The sequence below is a fragment of the Gopherus evgoodei genome, chromosome 2 (assembly GCF_007399415.2).
Source record: "Gopherus evgoodei ecotype Sinaloan lineage chromosome 2, rGopEvg1_v1.p, whole genome shotgun sequence".
Classification (NCBI taxonomy): Eukaryota; Metazoa; Chordata; order Testudines; family Testudinidae; genus Gopherus; species Gopherus evgoodei.
In genome coordinates, this window is record NC_044323.1 from 205,332,415 (window position 1) to 205,357,891 (window position 25,477).

The 25,477-nt window shown below is 42.6% G+C and overlaps 1 long non-coding RNA gene across 1 annotated transcript in view; it reads right to left on the minus strand.

Annotated features, from left to right (window-relative positions):
* Positions 1-25,477, minus strand: part of LOC115646662 — a 66,661-nt gene that overhangs the window by 6,471 nt on the left and 34,713 nt on the right. Inside the window, exon 2 of the long non-coding RNA XR_003999095.1 lies at positions 8,264-8,348. This is a non-coding gene — a long non-coding RNA (uncharacterized LOC115646662). The remainder of the gene's footprint in view (positions 1-8,263; positions 8,349-25,477) is intronic.

Below are 25,477 nucleotides of genomic sequence, written 5' to 3' on the forward strand. Positions count from 1 at the left end.
ATGTCACGGAGTCCCTGGGCATTGCTCTGGAACTGCTCCCCACAAAGTCAGTGAGGACTTTGGGGAGCCTCCTCTCCCTTGGAGCAGACTGTCTTCAGGGCAAGAAGCTCACACAGCTTCACCTTCCTGGGGCTGACCTTGGAGTACTCAGCATATGCCCCTCCGCGCACTTCCCACAGCAAGTCCACCCAGGCGGGGTCCTAGGGAAGTCACAGGGTCCTGCACCCCCACTTCGCAGTCAGACATGACTCTTAGCAGCCAGTTAAACAGAGGTTTATTAGATGACAGGAACATGGTCTAAAACAGAGCTTGTAGGTACAGAGAACAGGACCCCTCAGCCGGGTCCATTCTGGGGCCCAGCGAGCTAGACAACCCCGTCTGCCCTCACTTCCCATCCCCAGCCAGCTCCAAACTACAACCCCTCCAGCCCCTCCTTTCTGGCCTTTGTCTCTTTCTCGGGCCAGGAGGTCACCTGATCTCTTTGTTCACCGTTAGCTATTCCCTTGCGGGGGGGAAGGCCCCAGCCATTTGTTGCCAGGATACAGAGGGTTGGCCATTTATGCACACTGGAGACTTAAAAAATGCATAGGGGAAACTGAGGCACCCACACAGTATTCAGAGGAAACATTAAGCACAGTCCCACTTCATCACAGGGAATGGGTGGCATAGAGGTGGCTGTCAAGGGAATCCTTTAAGGCAACTTTTTGCCTACTTCTTGTTATTAACACAGCACAAAGCAAACTGAGATAGGTCCAAGAATTTGGCCCCAAATAGTGGGGAGGGATAAGTCAGTGGTTTGAGCATTGGCCTGCTAAACCCAGCATTGTAAATTCAATCCTTGAGGGGGCCATTTAGGGATTTGGGGCAAAAATATGGCTGGGGATTAGACCTGCTTTGAGCAGGGGGTTAAACTAGATGACCTCCTGAGGTTCCTTCCAACCCTGATATTCTATGTAAAATATTATACAGCAGATTATAATTATTATCAGGCTCATTTGAGTTCTATCCTTTATGGTATGATAAGTGACAGAGCTATAAAAATGATGTCAGAATCTGTGAAGTGACTGAGGAAATACATTCCTACAGGCTACAGTATTGACCTCTGTAAAGTGTGTATGATTCATCATATTACCCTCTGGAGCCCGAGAAGCTTACAAAGGATGTAATCCCTAGTAATGTTACACAAGAACAAAGGCTGCATAGGGTAACACCAACATACAGTAATGGGAGTTTAGACTGAAGAGTCCAACAAGTATCTGTATTATAGTGAACCACACAAAATACTGCACTGGGAACATATCCTTTTTTTTTCATTAGTGCTACTTTATAGTATGTTTGTTCAGGAGTTATTTTATCACAGGGCTGATTAAATGTTCCTTATTGTATATAAGAAATGTCATCACCATTGACATATTTACCTTAAGAACGGAGGATAATCCGGATTAATTTTGTTCCTATCGCTCTCAGAGCTAATATCCATTGAAGGGAGAGGAACTTGACAGTCTCAGGGTACGTCTACACTACGGGATAATTCCGATTTTACATAAACCGGTTTTATAAAACAGATTGTGTAAAGTCGAGTGCACGCAGCCACACTAAGCACATTAATTCGGCGGTGTGTGTCCATGGTCCGAGGCTAGCGTCGATTTCTGGAGCGTTGCACTGTGGGTAGCTATTCCGTAGCTATCCCATAGTTCCCACAGTCTCTCCTGCCCCTTAGAATTCTGAGTTGAGAGCCCAGTGGCTGATGGGGCAAAAATCATTGTCGCGGGTGGTTCTGGGTAAATGTCGTCAGTCATTCCTTCCTCTGGGAAAGCAACGGCAGACAATTGTTTCGCACCCTTTTTCCCTGGATTGCCCTGGCAGATGCCATAGCACGGCAACCATGGAACCCGTTCAGCTTTTTTTTTTTACAGTCACCATATGTGTACTGGATGCCACAGACAGAGGTGATACTCCAGCGCTACACAGCAGCATTCATTTGCTTTTGCATGATAGCAGAGATGGTTACCAGTCATTCTGTACCATCTGCAGCCAGTGTAATTTGGTAATGAGATGACAGTTATCTGTCCTTCTGTGCTGTCTGCTGCTATCATGGGTGCCCCTGTCTGAGATCGGCTGGGGGCGCAAAAGCAAAACTGGGAATGACTCCCTGAATCAATCCCTCCTTTATGGTTTCTAAAAATAGAGTCAGTCCTGCCTAGAATATGGGGCAAGTGTACGAGAGAACCAGTGTATCAGAGAGCACAGCCACTCTGTGTCAGATCCCGCAGAAATGATGAGCTACATGCAATTCACGGGAGGTGCCCCTGCAACAACCCCACCCATTGCTTCCCTCCTCCCCCAACCTTCCTGGGCTACCATGGCAGTGTCCCCCCCATTTGTGTCATGAAGTTATAAAGAATGCAGGAATAACAAACAGTGACTTGTTAGTGAGATAAAATGAGGGGGAGGCAGCCTCCCGGTGCTATGACAGTCCAGACAGGACATTAAGCGGTGTGGGGGAGAGGAGCCCAGCATGCCGCTGCTATGATAGTCCAGGCAGTACAGAATCTTTTCTTTACACAGGAAAGGGAGGGGGCTGATGGAGCTCAGCCCCCAGTTGCTATGATGAGGACGGTTACCAGCCGTTCTGTCCCATCTACTGGGAATGACCAGGAATCATTCCTATTTTTACCCAGGTGCCCCTGAGGCCAGCCAGGGGTATTCAGCAGTTATGAAGCACGGGCTGATGGTGATGACGGATAGCAGTCATATTGTACCGTCTGCCACCAGGGAGGGGAGAAGAGCGGATACTGCTCTTCACTGCTGCAGCATCGCGTCTACCACCAGCATTCAGTAGACATAGGGTGACATATAAAAAAGTCAATAAACGATTTCTTTCCCTTTTCTTTCACATGGGGGGGGAGGGAGTAAATTGACGAGCTATACCCTGAACCACGCTGTGTTTGAACCTACAGGCATTGGGAGCTCAGCCAAGAATGCAAATACTTTTCGGAGACTGCTGGGGACTGTGGGATAGCTGGAGTCCTCAGTACCCCCTCCCTCCCTCCATGAGCATCCATTTGAGTCTCTGGCTTCCCGTTATGCTTGTGACGCAGCACTGTGTAGGCTGTAGATTTTTTTTTCAAACGCTTTGGCATTTCGTCTTCTGTAATGGAGCTCTGATAGAACAGATTTGTTTCCCCATACAGCGATCAGATCCAGTATCTCCCGTATGGTCCATGCTGGAGCTCTTTTTGGATTTGGGACTGCATTGCCACCCGTACGGATCAGAGCTCCACGCTGGGCAAACAGGAAATGAAAATCAAAATTTCGCGGGGCTTTTCCTGTTTACCTGGCCACTGCATCTGAGTTGAGACTGCTGTCCAAAGCGGTCACAGTGGTGCACTGTGGGATACCGCCCAGAGGCCAATACCGTCAATTTGCAGCCACACTAACCCTAATCCAATATGGCAATACTGATTTTAGTGCTACTTCTCTCGTCGGGAAGGAGTACAGAAATCGTTTTAAAGAGCCCTTTATATCAATATAAAGGGCCTTGTAGTGTGGACGGGTACAGCGTTAAATTGGTTTAACGCTGCTAAAATCGGTTTAAATGCGTAGTGTAGACCAGGCCTCCCACTGCCAACCCGCTTTCTCATTTCACACCTCTTGCTCTCAAAGATCTGAGGGGAAATATCAATGGCTTCTATACCACAGTGACTGATCTCCTTTGATGTACATTGGTCATGTACAAAATAGTCCAAGAAAACAAAAAGACAATGAGTGTTCTCCCTTTCTCTCCACCTTCCCCCGCCCCAGGTGTCTAAACCTGTTAAAGGCAAAACAACATTGTATTAAATAAAAGCCTCCTTTGCAGAGCTAATCCTTAACAGGTAAGTTTTAACAGGCCTCCTGTATTTTATTAACATTGCAGAGTCATTTTGATGAACATGATATGTATTTAATGAACCTGTCTGTCCTTTGAAAGGGTCATTGTTGGGTATATTTTCTTTGTTGGGTCACTAGAAATTTCTTTCCAGACATTCCTTCCCCAGATAGTCATTTTAAAAAGTGGCATTGTTTAATTTCAGAAAATCAGGACATTTTTCTAACACCACAGTTGTAGGATTGCCTTCAAATATCTCTTGCGTCAAGTGGCCAGAGTGAAAGAATGAAGGGAAATGGAATGAATGGAATTACTGTCTGTATCAGATTAACAACTGACTGAGGAGAAATGGACTAAGTGGCATGAACTGATACAAAATAAATCATTGATGTAGCAGAGTTTTTTATAGGGGCCCATGGGAGATGATTCCCATTGACTTCTTCTTTGACACTTGCAGCCATAACATTTATAATAAGAATAGCATTTACTTCATCAACTGTGCTATATCCCCTTATCTTATATATTTATGTCATCCTGTCTTCTCATACTTAAAGTAAGAAAATCCCTTGCACTGTCAAAAGTTCTGTATTTCTTTAATAAAAAGTTAGTAACTTTAAAGTTTTATTGCATGGTTCAGTGTGTGATTCAAAGACATTTTTTAAGACCCTTGAGCCTTCACCAGTTATTTTATGTGCCTGTTAACAGCTTGCAGTCAGATTACCTTCGTCTGTGTTCTCATCTGATCTTTCCAGAAAGGTTAAGTTGGACCAGGTCACTGCTTGGATAGGGGACCGTACAAGGAAAAACAAGGAAGGTTTTAATGATTTAGTAGATGGCAATCTTCCCTGGGAATCATTGTTCTCTCAGTGTATGTCTACACAGGGATAAAAAACCCGCAGCTGGCCAGGGTCAGCTGACTCAGGCTTGTTGGGCTTGGGCTCTCGGGCTGAAAAATTGTTGTGCAGACATTTGGGCTTGGGCTGGAGCCCGAATGCTGGGAACCTGCAAGGGTGGAGGGTCCCAGAGCTCAAGCTCCAGCCTTAGACCGAACAGCTACATAGCAAATTTTTAGCCCCACGAGCCCAAGTCAGCTGACCTGGGCCAGCCATGGCTGTGCTACAGATCTTTCATCCCTGTGTAGATGTACCCTCAGGGTAGTATTGGTGCAGTGTGCTGCAAGGGGGATATCAATTTTCAGATAAAACATAAATCCAAAGCCTTAACTAGAGCTGAAGAAACCTTTTGGTTAAGTATAATTCCCCCCCCCCATTTTACATATGGGGAAACTGAGGCACAGAGCAGTTGAATAATTTAAACTTTCTGGGGTAGAGACTTTCTTTTGGTTATCTGTACAGTGCTTAACACAATGAGGCTGTGGCCTTTTGGTGCTACTTCAACACAAATTGGGATAATTTACCCCAAGATAATGGTAGAACTAGGAATAGAACTCAGATTACTTGAATTCCAGTCCCATGAAGACTCCAGTGGATTATGCAGCATCTCTTTTGCCTAGCTGAAACTGGTTTGTATTTTCCCTGGGGAAGGGAGAGGTTAGCAAAGCCTGGCTGAAGAGGCTGACCAGCAGCAGTAAGATGCTGATATCTTGCTCATTGGCCAGGCTGCCTGCAGATCGAGTCACTTTAATAATGTTTTTTTTCTTCACATTATTGTCTTTTTCAATACAGCATCATAAACCTTGACTGTTCTCCTTTGGACTGGTTCCTAATGCATGTTCCTTGTTTAGGAAAATCAAGTGCATTTGGAGGTAAAGTTAGCATTTTCCTAATATTTCCCTAGCTTTGTTGTTGTTAGAGCTCTGATGTGGGAAGACCTATTGGCCACAGGCATAAGCCCCCTCTTTACACACAGCTGGCAAATGAAAACAATATCAGAACATCTCCATGACACATAAGGCTTTTATATAGTGATGTTTTATATTTTACTGCAGTTTCCTTTGGAAATGCTTAAAACAACTCCATCTGTTTCCTTTTAGTGGGATTTTGTGTTCTTCAAGTCAAAAGGAGAGGACAAAACTTATTAATTTTGCATAATAATTACACTGTCCTACATAAATATCTGTTGGAGTGATTTTTTTTTTCCATGGGAGATGGTGATACATAGTCTGTGCAACATAAGAAGCGTTACTGTGACAGGGAGCATAGCTGTGACCCAACAAAATAGTCTCAGGATTGGCTGGTGGTTAATCCTGTGCATCGCTGTTGTGCACGACAGAGGCTAATGTTCTAAGTCAATAAGATTCTCCAGGAGCTACCTACATTTTGTTGACCTCTGTGAATTCCAATCTTGATTTACCTTGGCCAAAAAATTGTATTTCATCTGCAAAGTCTTCTTTTTAACAAAAAATTAAGTAGCATACGTGGAGCCTCATCCAACAGTCCCTCCCACCCCTTCCGAAAATTGGATTTTTAACTTGATATGACTCCTTGCTGGGGCCAGACAGGTGTCGTGTCTGCAAGGTATGCATTTTCAACAAATACACTGAGTAACACATCATAGTCTAGATAGGGTTTGCCTCTGGATGCATACAAGATACACAATATGCAAGCCCTGGGGTAAAGCAAACACCATGTTTTCCTTCATCTATACCAGAAGACAGTATAACCTCATTACCCTTCTGGGAAGGCCTGGAGGCTTTGTGCCTGATTCTCATTTATACCAAATCCCCTTTTATACTACTTTGCCAGTGTAAAGAGGCCTAAAAGAAGTTATACATTGTATTTATTTGCACGGTCAGGTCCCTTTATACCAAGAATCAGACCCTTGTTTTGTTGCTGTTTGGGTAGGAGGGGGTTTGCTGTTTTTATTTGCTCCCTCTTGGAATTTTTTGAATGTTTGTTATAATTTGTTTTTGGCCAGGGTGCCTATACATTAAAATGTATTATTATTAACAACAATATAAGGGGAAGCTCTCATATTTAAAGGACACTGTGTTCTATATTTTCCAACCTGTAAATAGCTTCCATCCATTTGTGTTAGCTAAATAGAGTTTGGCTAGTTTGTTATGCAAGAGGATTGCTTCAAAACAGTTGTGCCTGCTCTTTGTGTTGCTAATTACCTGCTCAGGGTGAAGCTACTCTGCTGCCCTCTGCCGCTGAAGTCACTGCACTTACATATGGGGAATGGGTCCTTGGTACCACTCTCCAGAAGCCAGATTATTGCTCTCAATTACACAGATATGAACACTGAACAGAATGTGACACCCCCTCCCCCACAAATCCTCACATAGAAAGAAAATGAAACTGAGTTTTATTCCACAGAAGGAATTACGTAACAACATAAGACTTGCCATACTGGGTCAGACCAAAGGTCCATCTAGCACAGTATCCTGTCTTCTGGCAGTGACCAATGCCAGGTGGTCCACAGGGAATAAAAAGAACAGTTAATCACCAAGCAATTCATCCTTTGTCACCTATTTCCAGCTTCCGGCAAGCAGAGGCTAGGGACACCATCCCTGCCCATCCTGGCTAATAGTCACTGATGGACCTGTGTTCCATGAACTTATCTAGTTCTTTTTTAAACCCTGTTATAGTCTTGGCCTTCACAAAATACTCTGGCAAGGAGTTCCACAGGTTGACTGTGTGTTGTGTGAAGAAATACTTCATTTTGTTTGTTTTAAACCTGCTGCCTATTAATTTCATTTGATGAGCCCTAGGTCTTGTTTTATAAGAGAAAGTAAATAACGCTTCCTTATTTATTTTCTCCATACCAGTCATGATTTTATAGACCTCTAGCATTTTCCCCCTTAGTCAGCTCTTTTCCAAGCTGCTGATTAAAAGATTAAATACATACCACCCATTGTTCTTTAGTCTAGAGTCTTGATTGTGCAGTTCTTTACATGAATGTGCAACAATATTCAGTCCCCTGAAATATTGGAATCAGTAGGAAGGATGGCTCAAACACAATTGTAGAGTGGGACTGTGTGTACAGAGTGCCATATATGTCTTCCTTCTGTAATTGGGACTAACACAGCACCATCACTCGTGAAAAGAAAGCACATTTGTGCTTGAAACATTGCAGCAAGGATGTAAAAAAGACATTGGGTGTGTGAAAGGATTTTCCAGGTAACAATGCCAAGGTGGTTTGCCAGGGAAATGTCACCTTTGACTGAGCAAATTGTCACTGACCTTTTGTGACAAGATCACATGGTTTTGTTTGTTTGTGAACAAGTGTTTGTTTAATAGTTGTCTTATTGTCACCTTATCAGATTCTCCCTTTTTTTGGGCTGTACTACTCCCCAGTATCTCTTCCATCCTGACATAATAATGGACAAGCATCCCCTATTTCTCTCCAAACAGTTTGTGTTGATAAATTCCAGTTCAATGTAAAATTACTAAAAGAAGTGAGAGCTGCAATCTTTTTTGTGTAACTTACGTGAAAACTGAACATAAAAGGGTTGTATGTCATCAATTAAAATAGGCCTCTTGGCATTTGATTTCCTTCTGGCACTAATACAAGTCTGTAAAAGTAAAAAGCTAGATTCAGTTCATTATATGGGGTGGGGAGAAAGACTGGTACATTATATCTGATAACAGAGGGCAACCCCCCCCCAAAAAAAAAAAACTTAAAATGGCACATTTGTTTCTTATTTAGCAGTTAACAAAAATCTTTCATTTTATGTCTTCCATTAAGGGATGTATTTGTTCAGATCTGCACATATGAGGGCACTTCCTTTGTATTTCCTTTTTAGGAGTATCAAACCCTTAAATATTTCTCCTTTCTTTCCTGGCCTTTCTTCTGCCCTCCCCTTCATTCTGCTCATGCTTTTCTGCTAAACACTAGATAGGTTGTAATGTTGCAATAGGCAAATCAGTCAGTGTTGTCCATTTGTTTCTACAAACTGTAACACAACCTGGAAGATTTTACCTCTGAATAACAGCTTCAAAGGGTGATCCTTTTGTTTATAAACCCAGACAAGAATTCTTTACACAGTTTCAGGGTTCAAGTGCAATGGTGAAAATACTGTTCAAGCCCTGTGGTTTGTTTGTTTAGTTTAAAGGCACATTGTCAAGCAGTTTATGCTCCAAAACTGACTTTAGGACTGCTATAATCTGTTTCCTGATTATATCCAAATCTCCCACTGTGGCACAAAGACATTTTTTTAAAACTTCACACAATACTGAAGAGCAATACTTTTGCTCGGATCATGCTGCAGTATATAAACTAATAATTCCTGGAGATTAGGAAGACTTCCCCTCCCCCACCATAGTATTGCATAAATTGGGAAGATGCTTTGTGGTGAGTTTCCCATTTTTCTGGAGCACCTGTTATAGGCCATTGCTAGAGGCAAGATATGAGACTAAGTGGACTGATCCTGGTAGTTGCTATATTCTAGAGAAGAGAGATCATTTTCTTCCCAGAGCTGTGCTGTCATCATTAACACTAATGATATGTAAATAAGGAATATATGAAACAAAGCTAGGTTGGCTCATGTTCCACTATTCCATAGTGGCTATAAGGGAGAAAAGTTATAGGCAATGGCATGTTCAAGAATTACAAACAATTAAGGGTAAAAACTGATCCCTACATGTCCATAGTGTGTTACTCTGTACAGCACTTTGTTACTTGTAAAAGGTATTATATAAATCAACAAATCCTTCTAATAGGCATATCCAGCTATTTGGTACTATGTTAATATTCCCACACGCACAGTTAAAGTTTCATCTTCGTTTTCGTTGCACCAGATTTAGCTATGCTTGCTCAGGTTGGACCCAATCCTTGCCTGTATCCAGCGCAGCTTAGAAGTGGAAATGGCAGCAGCAAAGATTGCTTTAAGCCTCCTTTGTATCTTCCTGCCTTAGAGGTGACCCAATGTTGGTCCAGTACCCAGCATAAATTACAGCAGACAGCTGCCAAAAGTCCTGATCCCAAGGGCAGATGGGATCAGGGATACTTTGGCCATGGACCTGACTCAGGGATAGATGATGGTGTGTGGTTTAGAGCCAATACAATGTGTCTAGGAAAATCTAGCTTACAGGAGGAATACTCCATGGTATGGGGTTGCTTTGTGCTATTGGTGTGGCACAAGCAACTGTAGCAGGGCTAACAATCTGACCGGGGAGTGGAGCCATGCTCCATGAGCAGCCCCATTAGAAAGTAACACTCAACATCAATGGGTATGGACGAAGCTGTTAGGAAGCAAGCAAGCCAGGGAAAAAAATCATCCCTCAAGCATTCCCCACAAAAACAAAACAGAATCAAAATTCTCTTTTTTTAGAATATGATCCCAAAAGTACATTTCCTCAGGCAGGTGTTTGGAAGTTTGTAATTCTAAACGTTGCCTTTCCAAATCATGTAAAAACTTTTATAATATGAAATAGGTACAGATTCTGATCTCAGTTAGGGCTTGATCTTGCTCCCATTCAAGTCAATGGAAAAACTCATTAACTGTAATGGCACAGGGTCAAGCTCCTAAATCAGCATCAATCCATTGAAAATTATGGCGTTACTCTTGATTTACAATGGTGCAACTGAAATAGAAATGTGGACCATAAATACCAGCATATGTCATTAACTAGCCTGATAGTTTCATGCTGGCCTCAACTCTATTCCTTGTATCATAACCTAGGGCTAGTTGTGTACTGACTCTGGATAGTCTGGGGGACTGGGAATGGACTACTGAGCCTTTCACCTCTAGATTATCCCTCATTGGTTCCCCTTCTTCCCATTGCATCAAACATAGATTTCTTATCCTGATTTTGAAAGGAAGACCTCTGCTGAATAGCCCCACCCTGCCTTACCTGCCTAATATCTTATTATAAAGACAATTCCTGCCTTTACTCCATCAATTATGCCAACCTCCGTTGCTTGCAATGATTTTCAGGCCTTTTCCCATACTGTCCCTTATGACTGGGAAGAGCTGACACACAAAATCCATAAAGCTGTCACCTCATCCTCCTTCAAGACCTTGCTCAAAACTCATTTCTTCCCTAATGTACCCATAAGTTTAAACTGTTTTCAGTTTAAACTGATTTTTACCAAAAACGTCCTGGGTTTTACAAAAAGCATTATCCATTTTTTACTCTACTTTTGTATCATTCAAATATATAAAAATAACTTGTTTTGTTAGGAAAATACAATACATAGCATGAGATATATGTATTACAATTATACATTAATCTGTGTGCATCTGAAAAGCTGCCTGTTGAAGTAAGGCTATGTATTGGTCTAGAAGATACACCAATAGACCAACAGGCACTCATACAAGCTCTGAAGTTTGTATGCATCTGAATGTACTGATGAATCTCATGCCCACCATGTACACATTTCAAACTGTGAGCAGATAATGGTTTAAAGATCTGACACACTAAAATGGGAAGAAAATGAAAACCCATATCAGAATACATTTCAGAACACAAAGAAGTACAGTATTTGAAAGTTTTAAAAAACAAAAACAGGAGAAAAGGATGAAGTTGAGTGTATGCGCTGCAAATGGTGTGTCCCAGTTATTGAATGTAAATAGTTACATGCTAATAGTTCTAAGTCTACAACAACAAACTGTTTATTCAAATGAAGGGTTTTATTTGGGGATTAGAGAGATATTGTTTTCTTAAACTCAGAGGTGGCATTGCATTTTGAGTTGTGTTTTAGTTCTGCTGCGAACTACATTGAGGAACAGAATTCAAAGCATTAATCTATTCAGTACTTTTTCCCCCTGTCTTTCCATCCACCAAAATAAACCCCAGTATTTACCCAGAAAAATTATTAATAGTTTTTTGCACTGATTTTCACCTGTTTTTCTTGTTGTGGTCATAAACGATGATAAATTCCCTGGAAAAATTACATAAAATACAACTGAAAACGACTGCAACCTGATTATGGCTAAGCATGTGGAGAGCTATGATTACTATTAGTGGCCAGTGAAGAATTGTGCGCATCCTCTTAAGTGTAATTATTGCCCTCTTTTGCCCATCCCATCCTGCTTGTTTGATTCTATCACCTCTCAGATCTTCTCTCTTAGATTGTGAGCTCTTTACGAGAGGCACTGTTATTTGTTATATGTTTGTGTAGCACTTATTACAATAAGGCTTAACTTAGCAGAAGTGTTTAGGTACTACTGCAATGTAAGTGTTACATTACATCCAAAATGGTATATGAAAAAAGTTAAGGTTGCAAAGTCAAGCAGTCAAAAGGAAGAAATGCCAGAATGAAAGTTGCTCATGAAACCTTAAACCTGAATGGTTAATGTTTGGCAAAGGTATAAGCAATTGAAAACAGGGCTTATAATGGGAAGGCAACCTCAAGAATGAGCTATGGTGCCAGATCCAGCTATAATAATAATATTCAATTATTAATGTTATAATCTAATGGCTATTTGGTGCCCTTCTTAAAAGTAGATGGTGCTCTCAGTTCATTTCCCAAATGTCTGTGCCACAAGTGGCACACTTACTTGTGGGTTCAGCAAAAGTCAAAATCTGAATGAGAAAGGGGAATGAATTACATTCACACCTCATAGCGGTGTCCTGTCTAGGTCCAGTTGAGCCACAGTGGTTTAGTAGTTTGGGGAAATTGCTGCTTACACTGCATGTCTGTGGGCGACAACAATTTTAGTCTCTTGGTGTGTGTCAATCCACCACATTGCATGAGTATTAAAATCACAAAACAAGTCAACTACAGTTATTAGCTCTATTATTTTACAGTGTCAGCACACCTTGCAGAGAAGTGAATGATTGGAAAAAAGGAAACCATCGGTAGGAGGAAACGTAAAAAATTAGATCATCGATAAAGGAAAGAAGAGATGGAATTACTGTAGTGTAGAAAGAATTGAAAAAATAGGGACCAACAATAGCAGTATGCTTAAGAGGTTAGCTTTCTGGAAGAGAATTTATTATCGTGATTTGATTTGAAAAGAAAGTGCTGTTGGCTCTATCTCTTAAGTAATGCAGAATTAGGAACAGAAATATAATTTTCTTAAAATTGCACATTTGGTTATATTTAACACAGATAATTTAAACTATGAATTCTGAAAGGTTCATTCAAGTTAAGGGACCTCTTACTACAATGAAGGCAGCAGGTTCGGGTCTCTATTTTGTAAGAGTTTATTGACTTCCAGTAAAACCTGCAGATAAGTTTTTACATTATATGTATTTTTATGACAGCTGGATATGAAGAAAGAAGGGTGGGAACTCCAGATTATGAAGAAATGAAGAGGAGTCTCCTTGCTGGGGATGTGCCAGAGATAGAAGAGGCAGCACTATATAAGGCAATCAAAGTACTGAAAGTGGGAGGTTATGAACAGATAGGCTGGGTAATGTGTGTGTTTCTGTAGTCTAACCTTCCTCCTTATAAATCTTGTCTTTTGTAGCTTTGATCACTTTGCACAATAGTTCTCTGGTTCCTAAAATCATCTTCTTTGGTGTGATTCCAGAACAAGACTTACTGTACACGCTACAGCCTCTTTCGCCCACTCCCTGGTGATGGCTATCTCTGTTAATAGTCTCTAAGACTATCTGACAAAATGTGGGCCAAACCCTGAAGTCTTTGCTCCATTTTAAGTCAGTTCTTACTCAGACAAATCTCCTCTGGGACCAAATACCAGTCTCAGTGCAGAGTACAGTGAGTTCTAGGCCTGCTGGGCTTCACAACCAAGCAGCTTCTCCATCACCAGTGACTGTAGAACTCCCCCATGCCTACCCACTTCCATGATGTACACTGCAAGACTCCATCCCCTGGCCATCTGTGGCAGTGGGCCTAAAAGGTATGTTGTCCGGGGAGGTGCTGACTCTCCCACGATCCCACTGGAAGGTGTGATCTCCGCAGCTGACTTAGAGCCAGAAGGATACTGAAGCAATTGGGAAACCCTCTTCCCCCAAGACTCTGAAGCCTGCTCACAGTTCTGATATGAGCTGCCAGCCAGTAGCCATGAGCACGTCCGGGTTGAAGACACTTCCTGCCAGGACAATTGTCGGGGAAGGAGGTATTTTTCCTCCACCCCGCACCTCCCAGCAATTCCTCACAATCCAAAATGACTGGTAGGGTCAGACTGAGCCCATCTCTCCAGATCCCTCAGTTTCCCCAACTTGCAGATCCATGGGATTTATTCAGCCAAATGGGCAGGACCTCCAGCCAGTTGAAGGGTCAGGAAGCACAGATGCACAAGTTCCCCAGCCCTACGCTTCATGGATGTGTACGGTTGAGTAGCTGAAGTGTTGATCCATCCCCTAATGCCATCCATCCTCAGGCCCAATCGAGCTGGCACAGAACCGCCATGCACAGGAGTGAGGGGAGGAGGACTTCAGTATTTTGCCTTAGTAGTTCTCTCACACTTTCCTTTCCTTTGCCATTCTTTTTGAAGCTATATTCAATTTTCTGTGGTTGACAGGATATTTGTCCCCATGCATTTGTTTATATTTAGTTGCTAAAATAGATGATTCCACCTGGAGTTAAAAGTGTTTCCAATGTTTTTTGAAGATAAAATCAATAGCCTGCTTTCTTAGAACTATGTTATGACTTTGAGGGGATGAAATATATATATACTTGGAGTTTATATAGCTGGAGAAAGAGCACTTGCTTTCCTATGGTCACATTGAGTTATTTACTCTTACCTGGCAAGCTTCTGCTTACTAAAAGCTATACCAGTGTACAATAAAGTCAAGTTAATATCCTGCTTTAGGCTATTGATAAGTCAAATACCTTGGTAAGATTGAAAAGAAGATTAGACACCTAGGAGAATAAGAATACCATCTGCATTTATGCTGACCAGGATACAAATAAGTTGTGGGGGGGCATCAATCTTCATGCTTCAGGGCATAAACTGATCACTACCTGAGGTCAGGAAAACATTTCCTTTGCCATGTTAAAATATAGCACAACTGGCTGGGTGCATCATGGATTTGGGTTTCTGACTCTGGAGCATCTATGATAGGCCACTGCCAAGTTGCAGAATACGGGTACTTGCTTAGTGGTGGGTTCAGGCAGTATTGCCATTCCACATTTTTATTTTATAGGAGAGCAGTTTTCCTGTCTCCACAACAGACTTCCCATATGACCTTGGGCAAGTCATTTAATTTATCTGGGCCAGATTTTAAAAGGTATTTAGGCACCTAGTGGGATCTTAAAAAGCCCTTGGGTCCCTAGCACCCATTAAAATCAATGGGAATCAGGAGCCTAGGTGCTTTTGAAAATCTGGCCTCCCGTGCCTCAGTTCCCCCTCTGTCAAATGGGGTAATATTCCTTCCTTACTTCACTAGTGATGCGAGGAAAAATACATTAAAGAATACGGGTCTAGATGGAGGGTCAGTTGATTCTAGTGTACAAAATCATGTGTGCCTTGGCTTATGTCTTACTGATGTAACATTGCTTTTGTTCTTGATCAGGTTTTAACACATGCCTAGCTATCTCTAATGGCACCAACCTTGTTAGGTCACATACCCATGAGGTGCTGAGAGCCTTCAGTTCTATTGACTTCATTGGGATGGAGGGTGTTCCGAACCTTGGAAGATCAGGCTCTTAGTGACCCTGCTTGGCTTAATCCTTGTTGTTTTGCTTGAGTAAGGACTTCAGGATTAGACCCAAAGAATTGGTGTGGGGGAGAGAAGTTCTATAAGCACAGAGTCAAAATAAATTTGAAATCAATAAACAGCTGAGTGCTTCTGAGAAGAAAAAATTGAAAGGCTACTCTAGAAAAAAATGCCAAAGAAGGAGAATGCACCAAGCGCATTCAGAGAGGTTGAGGCTCTCAATGTAGCTCTCTTGTATGTGTTACCAGTTCACAGCTCAAAAGAACAGAGAAGAGGACAAAAGGAGCTCATGCAACAGTGAGCTATACTTCAAAGCAAATTAATTACATACAATGAAAAAGAGAATAAAGAAGGAATGGATAAAACTGCTCTCCTATAAAATAAAAATGTGGAATGGCAACACTGCCTGAACCCACCACTAAGCAAGTACTAACCCAGCAATCTGATAGTGTAAACAATGTACAGGGGAAGCAACCCCAAATTGTGTCACAACAAGTCTCCTTATTATCTGCTACAGACCTACAGAAAACCTTACTTAGGGTTCAACTGGGCCTTGTAAGCACAGGCCGTAAAACAGGGTGACCAGATAGCAAGCATTAAAAATCAGGACCGGGGTTCTTATTCTTAGTCTATGCACAATGTGCCTCAGGCAGCATGTGACTAGGATTCATCACCGAATTTGGTCCGCTGGGTGGATCATTAGCTTCCTTGGCCTGGGCCGGGTAATGACGGAGAGTGTGACATGACCACTGATCCATGCCCCCAAGGAGGGTGGGGGGCGTTAATAGTTGCCTATATAAGACAAAGCACCTAATGTCATGATGTCTGGTCACCCTACATAGATAGGTGTACTTGAGGAAGCATCGGGGGCATTCAGTTCCTGTCTCCACAACAGACTTCCCATATGACCTTGGGCAAGTCATTTAATTTATCTGGGCCAGATTTTAAAAGGTATTTAGGCACCTAGTGGGATCTTAAAAAGCCCTTGGGTCCCTAGCACCCATTAAAATCAATGGGAATCAGGAGCCTAGGTGCTTTTGAAAATCTGGCCTCCCGTGCCTCAGTTCCCCCTCTGTCAAATGGGGTAATATTCCTTCCTTACTTCACTAGTGATGCGAGGAAAAATACATTAAAGATTTTGAGACATTCAGATACTACAGTAGTGGGAGATGAGGGGATACAAGTATCTAAAATAGAGTCTGCCACAGCAAGTCTTCACTTATACCCTGCAGGGAAAGACTTGATCTGTTGTGCCTTATCTACTGTTGGACTTATGGTATGTTAACACTTCCAGCTGATATCATTGTATTTTACTCCACCGAGTTTTAGGGTGGGAATTTCAAAGCTGACTAAGGGATTTGGAGGCCATGTTCCCATTATAATTCATGGGAATTGGACATCCAAATCCATTAGTCTAACTGGTGAGCAGTATACATGATGAAGAGTTACAGTGTCAGTTTCAGTGTAACCTGCACCACAGACTCACGAGGCATGGTAACGCATAACCCCATTGCTATCCCAAAACTGCGAGAGTTAAGTCATCTGCACGTGTCCGATTTTAGTTATCCACACTGAGAGCCAGATGTGCACATTCTAACACAGCACACGAGGACCTAGCAATACTAATTATGAATTTCAAGTCATGCTGCACCCTGGCATGTGTACGTTCCTGCACCCTGTGATGAGAATATGCCTTTTAATTCAATAGTACATAGTTCAATTGAAAACTGTGAATGTGAGGCTTTGGGGCACATGGTTAGCAAGCTTAGCAAAGTGTGATCCCATAAAGGTCAGAAAAGATGTGCAAGTACTCAGGCTAATCACATGCATGTACAGATCACTATCAATCAGCCCTCAATCATCCACTGAATTTTATTTTGTGCTGCTCCACTTTATTTTTAGAAACCTCTCCCTGCTTTAGCTAATACACAGAGTGTGCATTCAGTTTGAAATGGCCTTTATACTCTTGCTTATTAGTACAAAGTCAAAAGTAGAGCCTTAGAATAGATTTGTTGCCACTAAATGATAGCATGCTGAAAACTTATCAGAGTGACTTGTCTGGGGAAAATAGAGACTATGCCATTTTGGTTTGAAAAACTGAGTACTCCTGATATCTTTGGACCAGTACTCAGTCACGCCCTTCAGAGTGAAAAAGGGTGTGCAGGAGGAAAAGATATTCCAGAATGACTCCACTCCAGGAAAGCGTAAACTGGAACCCCTAATTCCCACAATAGTATCAACATTTGCAATGGTCTAGAAGTGTTTCTCAATAACTGGTCCATGGACTGGCAGCGCTCCCTGAGATCTCCCTGACACAGTTTAGGAAGGCAGCAAGCCAGTCCCTGGTATCAAAAAGGTTGAGGAAACACTGGCTATCCCCTTTTGGAGTAAAACCCAAGGAAGAAGCTTTGGAGGAGGAAATTTTACGCCCTGTCTATATGTACAGCAGCGCTGCAGTGTGTGTAGTGAAGACGCTCTGTGCCAATGGGAGAGAGCTCTCCCATCAGCATAAGAAACCCACCTCTGCAAACAGCATGTCAACAGGAGAAGCGCTGTGCACATGAATGTTTATGTCGATGTAACTTATGTCACACAGCGAGGGTGGAATATTCACACCCCTGAGTGACATAAGTTTCATCTACATAGGCTGTAGTGTAGCCATAGCCCTAATGATGAAACATCCTCAGACAGTTCCTTCCTTATTGTTCCATTTGTGCTGGGTTTTCCCTTCATGGAATAGACCACAAAGCCTGTCCCCAAACCCCATCTGTGCAGAGGTTCTGGAGAACAACAATTCTGTTTCACAAGAGATGTTCAGAATTTCAAAATTCCTCCAAAAGAGAATGCAAAAAAAAACACCACACACACACACAAAAAACCAACAACCCCGTTTTATAGAATTGAAATATTTTGATAAAGTAGATATAAAATTCTGCTAGATGGGCTGAAGAGGATCCAGGAGCCTGAAAGCACCATCACCCAAGCTCCAAGGCTCCTGGCTTAGCCAGGGCTTTCAGGGCTTCCAGGATCTCAGCTCCCTGTCAGCCTACCAGGTGGGTTGCCAAAGCACTGGGATCCCAGAAACCTGGGCTCCCCAGAAGCTCTCCAGGGAGCTGTCATAGAGCCAGGGAGGGGAGCTGGCAGGAAACCAGGCAGGTTTGCAACAAAAATCTGCCTGGCAGTAGAGTTTTGTTGGAGCCCTGCCTGGGTTCCATCGGACCTTTGTTGAATAGAATTATCTCTGCAAAACAATTAGATTTAGAAGAATCTGCATTCTCTGACAATAAACCTTTCTGTTGGAGAATTTCCAACCAGTTCTACCCTGTACCTTTAGTCCACCTCTGGCCTGCAGCATCGCATCCAGCTTATTAGCAGCATGATTCCCTTGGAGCAATGCTACCAGGGATTTTCACTGGCTACAACATCTTCTGCAGAAGAGATAATGCATCTTGGGATGTATTATCTTTATTGGAAACATCCAGTACCCAACCTACTCTCCCCAATGCAATGTGTATGTTCTCTGGCCTGCCCACCATTCCCCAAACAACCTCCCCAGAGCAGACCCCCAAACCTCACAACACCCTCTTGTGGGATCCAGAAAAGGGGCGGAGGAAAACAGTGCTGTGAAGATGGGTGATCTCTGACCCCCACCCCTTCTATGTGGAATCAGGAAGATCAGAGCATAAAGGTTCTGAAAAATCTATGGAGGATGATTCATGGTGTGTGCGCTTTCACCATGGAGGCATTTGCTGTTTAATTAGATAATTGTGAGTGAAGCCCTGCAGACTTTACCTCGAGGAAAGCTCTCATTGACTTCTGTGGGAGTTTTGCTCAAGAAAGGAGTCCAGGATTATGCAAAAGATTCTATTAAAAGGGAAACTTCCTGAGGGTCTTCTGTCTCCCAAAGATTCAGTAACCCAGCAGGCCATGGCAGCATCCGATGAATAACGTTTTCCTCCTAATTTGTTAACATGTAAAAGCTATTAAACCAAACTTATGGCAATGTAACATTTGTTCCTTTTTGTTTCTGTTTTTTTTTATTTTAAATGATAGCAGTGTCACAACATTGAAACAATGAGGGCCTAGAGTCAAGTGCTGAAGGCTTTTCTCACTTCTTATTCAGGCAATGCTCCCATTGACACCAACAGACTCAGTAAGAACAGAGAAAGGACTTCAGGGGTTAGTCCTAATAGAATAAGGAGTCCAGTGGGACCTTAAAGACTAACAGATTTATTTGGGCATAAGCTTTCCTTGGTAAAAAACCCATTTCTTCAGATGCATGGAGTGAAAATTAAGATACAGGCATAAATATATATTGGCACATGAAGAGAAGGGAGTTACCTTACAAGTGGAGAATCAATGTTGAAGGCCAATTCAGTCAGGGTGGATGTGGTCCACTCCCAATAATTGATGAGGAGATGTCAATACCAAGAGAGAGAAAATGGCTTTTGTAGTGAGCCAGCCACTCCCCGTCCCTGTTCAAGCCCAAATTGATGGTGTTAAGTTGCAAATGAATTGTAGCTCTGCAGTTTCTCTTTGAAGTCTGTTTTTGAAGTTTTTTTGTTGAAGAATGGCTGCTTTTAAATCTGTTACTGAGTGAACAGGGAGATTGAAGTGTTCTCCTATTGGCTTCAATCTCCCTAAACATTGGTATTGACACCTCCTCATCAATTATTGGGAGTGGACCACATCCACCCTGACTAAAATGGCCTTCAACATTGGTTCTCCACTTGTAAGGTAACTCCCTTCTCTTCATGTGCCAATATATATTTATGCCTATATAATATATAATTTTCACTCCAAGCATCTGAAGAAGTGGGTTTTTCATCCACGAAAGTTTATGCCCAAATAAATCTGTTAGTCTTTAAGGTGCCACCAGACTCCTCATTGTTTTTGTGGATACAGACTAACACGGCTATCCCTCTGATCCTAAAAGAATCTAAACCAGGATTGCTTCAAAAAGGTTTGCGATAAATGCATGTGTTATAGCTCAGGGTTACTGATTAAAATCCTACCCAGAGCATTAGAGACCACAAGTTGTTACCATCTGATGGCTATTCAGTTGTCTGTGCAATGAGTTTGGTGAACTCAGTCCAGTTGCCAGTGGACATCTGTCTACATCACAAGTATGATTGGCACCATTGCTGGTATTCTTAGCACAAAGGCCAAGGGATTAATGGAAGTAGGATCTGAGCCTACTCTCATTGGAGTCAATGGCAAAATTCCCATTAAGATCAACTGTGGCTTTGTCACCAGTCCTGAGTAAGGTCCAGCTTGTGTGCTGCCCAGAAGCAGACCAGGAACTCAGAGAATCACAATCTGATTCCACCTTGCTCCTATATTTGGTACAGAGTCCTTCCCCTACCACACTGACTCAGCTGTGCTCACCAATGCATTAGGTGGGGAGCTGAGCCTACTCCCTTACTCCATGGTCAGCCACTCTCAATCCACATATGCTGGAGGCTGTGCTACCTCCTCTACTGCTACACAACATATGGACAGCAAATTCTGGGGAGAAAGTGGGCCTCTTGATCACAGTGGTGCAGAATTGGGCCTATAAACACTATCGTCTCATCCCTAATAGTGATGCATCAAAGTGGCTACAGAGTTTCTCTCAAGGGAAGAGGTGAGGCACTTTGGCATGGGGGTGGCAGGATAACGGGGAAAGCCTGCACTACTGCTGTCCATTCTGTGTTTTGTGGATAAAGAGAATTTCAAGTCCGGATCCTCGAAGGATTTAGGTACCTAACTCCTATTGATCTGGGTATCAGTCCCTTCAGGCAGTCATTCTAGCATTCTTCATGGACATTAAATTAAGGCAAAACAATGAGAGAGAGAGATTTTGCACAATGCTGAGGTCTCATTTTGTAACAATCCTTGGGAAAACATACAAATTTTGGGCCCAGTCCTGTCCTCAGAAGTGCACTTGTGGCTCTCATTGGCTTTGCTGGGAGTCCTGCACATGTATGATGGGTCTGGATTAAGCTCACTGGGCACCTGCTACTTAAAGAATCACAATCATAAAGAAAGCCACTAATATCAATGTCCTCTCTTCTATCTTCATACAACAAGTGGTGTTAATCTGAAGATTTGCATTCATTAGAGGACTAAAATCATGAGGTAACTTGTTTCCAGCAGCACATTGGAATAAAATGTAATGCTAGAGAAAAGTGGTGAAAATGAACTATTGGAACAAAACACACCTCCCATCAAACAATCTTGACTGAAATTCTTCTTATCTTTTAGTATGAAAAAGTATGTCCCAGTTAACAAGCTTTCGGGCTAAATTCTGCCTTTGGTAACATCATGTAAATCTAGAGTACATCCACTGAGTCACTGGAATCCGGAGTCACTTCACTGAGACATTTGAGTCATGATAGGGTAAAACTGGTGTTAGGAAGATCAGGCCTGGTCTACATTGGGGGGTGAGGGAATTGATCTAAGAGACGCAACTTCAGCTACAAGAATAGCATAGCTGAAGTCGACGAATCATAAATCGACTTAGATTGATTTACTTAGTGTCCTCGCAGTGCAGGATCGACGGCCACTGCTCCCCCATCGACTCCGCTTCCGCCTCTTGCCCTGGTGGAGTTCCGGAGTCGACGGGGAGTGTGTTCGGGGATTGATTTATTGCATCTAGATGAGACGTGATACATCGATCCCTGATAGATCGATCACAACCCACTGATCCAATGGGTAGTGTAGACATATCAGAGTCAGACTCACTCACCAGTGTGATACTGGCGTAACTACACTGGCTCACTGAAGTTGTGTCAGATTTCATTGGCATTACTTCAGATTCACTTGTGTAATTGAGGTCAGAATCAGGCGTATTATTATAGTAACTCCTTGGGATGGACAGACATCAGGCATTATTGGTGTGATCTCTTTTCATATTTCATGCAAGGAACGCAAAAATGAATAATTAAAAAAATCCCACACTATTAGCTAGTGTGTCTGAGAGAATCCTGCAGTTGTGCCTTATCTTTTCATAACTGCAAGTCAGCACATTTAAAATTTAATTATTTAGAGAAGGAGGAGGGGAAGGATGCCTTTTGAAGAAAGTCCCACAAGTTTCCAAACACTTCAAGATTTCATCCTGGCAATCAGCCAGATGCCAAACAAAATGCTGGTTTCCAGCAGGGATCTGACAGGTGACCTTTCTAAAGTTTACATGCTAAAGTGAGAGCTGATGTTCTGCTGCTTATTTTTCTGCCTTTTAAGTTATTCCTTTATTGGAACCATACTGAAGATTTCTTTCCATGTAACGAAAGATAAGATCTCCCCCGAATGTTTTGGGATTTTGGATGTGCTTTTCTTTTATCCATATTCATGTGGTGGATCATAATTCACACTTTCAGATGAAGAGATGTTGGGTGGGAGCGAAAGACATATATATATATACACACACATACAGAGAGACTAAAGGTAAGCAATATAAAGCAGCAATAATAACACAGAGCTGGACTGAACACACACACAGGCCAGGAAACAATCCAAGGTTCCCCACAAGGAGTTTTCTCACCATTCTTCTGCTGAGAGGAGAATCCGTCCTTGCAGAGGAAAGCAAAGGTCTGGCCCACAAACCCTGTGGATTCCCCCCCCAGTGTGGCTCCATCGAAATTATATTACCTGGGATTTCCCAACCAGTATCTTTCTCTGGGATCTTCATTTAAGGGGGCAGGGAGCATTCACCATAGAGGGGACTCCCAGAGGAAGCAAATACAGGTTCTGGCTGTATTGAACTACCTTTATCTCTACTGGATACAGGTTTCCCCCCTCACTTCCCTTGCCCCCTTCACGTGTAGATTACCAGACCCACAGACAGCCCTCTGCAAGGTCTAGGAGAAGAGGAGGGCAAAGCTGGAAATTCCTCTGCGGATGCAACTGACCCCCACTTTCCATGCATAGACTCAAAGGGCATGTTCTGCCCATAAGGTACAGAAACAAAAGTTTCCTAGCAGGGCTGGTTAGTCCTCATTTATGCCCAGGTACAAGTCTGCCAACAGTGTCTATAGCTGAAAGACCCTGTGACATATTCCATCTTAAATTTACAAAGATAATTTTTACTGTTTTTCTTTCTTTAATTAAAAGCTTTTCTTGTTTAAGAACCTGATTGTTTTTAATCTGGTGAGACCCCAGGGGACTGGGTCTGGATCCACCAGGGAATTGGTTGGGGAGAAAGGAGGGAAAGGGGGAGAGACTCAAACCCACTACCTATAGCTGAGGACAAAAGAACTTTACTCAGGTTGACAGATTCTGATCTCACTCGACACCAGTATTGTAAACTGGACTAACTTCACTGATGGCGATGTAGTTGCTCAGGAGGCGATATGCGCAGGGTAATGAGATCAGTGTCTGGATCAAGGTAGTCAGGCACATAGGGTCAAGTTCTGAGGCCAGCTTCTCCCAAAGTCAAGAAAAGTTACTGTGTCTTCCTGCAGGAAATTAGAGTCCCTGCTCTGATTTGCAGCCCATTTGACCACAGTAGAGCTAACAGGATGGCAAGGGATGTGGAAGTCAGGGCCAGATTTGCCCTGTTGATTTTCATAGCTCTGCTGGGAGATTTTGGCAATTAGGCACCTCTTGAAAATCTTCCTCATTGTCAACAAGAGGGACATACAATAGTTTAAAATCCTGTCTTTTTATTCCATTCTGCTCTACATCTATTCTGCTCTACATCTATTCTCTATAGGTTCTTATGGCACACTTGAGCCTCTTCCAGCAGTGCATCAAGCCACACAACTAACATTGTCACATGCTGTTTGTCCAATCATCCTCTTCCCAGGATGGGAATGTCTTGTTTGGTAGGGATTTGTTTTGTTTTACAAATATACCTGTAGGTATGTATTTACGTTAGACAAGGCACATTTCTTTGACCTTGCCTTGCACTTGGAGTGGAAGGTGGTGAGGTCTGAAGTCACCCCTCGTTCCGAGGGGAGTTCATTCCACAGTCTTGGACCGGCCTGGTAGAAAGTTGTGTTTCCTGTCCAGATGAGCTTCACCCTTTTTGCAGAGGGTTCTGTTGTTTCAGAGGAGCAAAGTTTTTGGCCACAGTCTACATCCCTAGTTTTCTCTGCTGACATTGGGAGCCAACAGCATATTATAAATTAAGGCTCTTGCTCTGATATGAAGGTAAAATATTCCTTCTAAGAAATCTGGGCTACACATTTTTCTTGTGGATATTGTCCTTACTCTCTTTAGGAAACTCTTGAAGTAGGCTAGAATTATTTAGAGCAGCAGATATAAAGAGAAAGAATCTGACAGCCAGTCAGAAGACTTTGCAAATTAGGGCACTTTTACAGTGCCAGGGTGGTGTAAAGGGACCTTAGCATGAATGAGAATCAGGCCCAGTGTCTTTTCATGTAGTTAAGTCAATGTGGAAAATGAAGTTAGTAAATATGCTGGGACACACATTTACTGTATTGCTATATGTTCTGTATGTAGAGCCACATTTAAGACACAAACCCCAGTCCTCTCCTTAAAAGAGGCTCAAGATTCTCTGCATCTCTTGTGAGGGTCATGGGTGTAGGTATCTTCCTGAAATTGTATCTGTTTACCTGCTTCCCCCCTCCCTGCATCAGCAGCACTAAGTTTTGTGGAAATGTCTTTATCCTCCTATAGTATCCACCCCCATACCCCCATCTTTTGTGATCTGACCCTGCCTTTTTCCCGTAAAGGGTAAGCTGGGGTTGGGAAAAGTGCAGCTGGACATGTGTTTAGCATCGCTAAAAGACCTCCCCAGGACTATAGAGTGCAAGTACACTTTAACTTCCCATTGTCAGACGAAGCATGATCTGCTTCCACTGATGTCAGTGACAAAATCACCACTGACTTCAGTCATGCAGATCAGGCCCATAGTAAAATAAGCAGAGAGTTACACCTCTACTCCTATATAATGCGACCCGATATAACAAGGATTCGGATATAACGCGGTAACGCAGCACTCTAGGGGGGCGGGGCTGCATGCTCTGGCAGATCAAAGCAAGTTCGATATAACGCGGTTTCACCTATAATACCTATAAGATTTTTTGGCTCCCAAGGACAGCGTTATATTGGGGTAGAGGTGTATTTACAATTGTTAGCAGCATTTTCTATTGCTGACAGCAGATGGAGAAATGCTCAAATT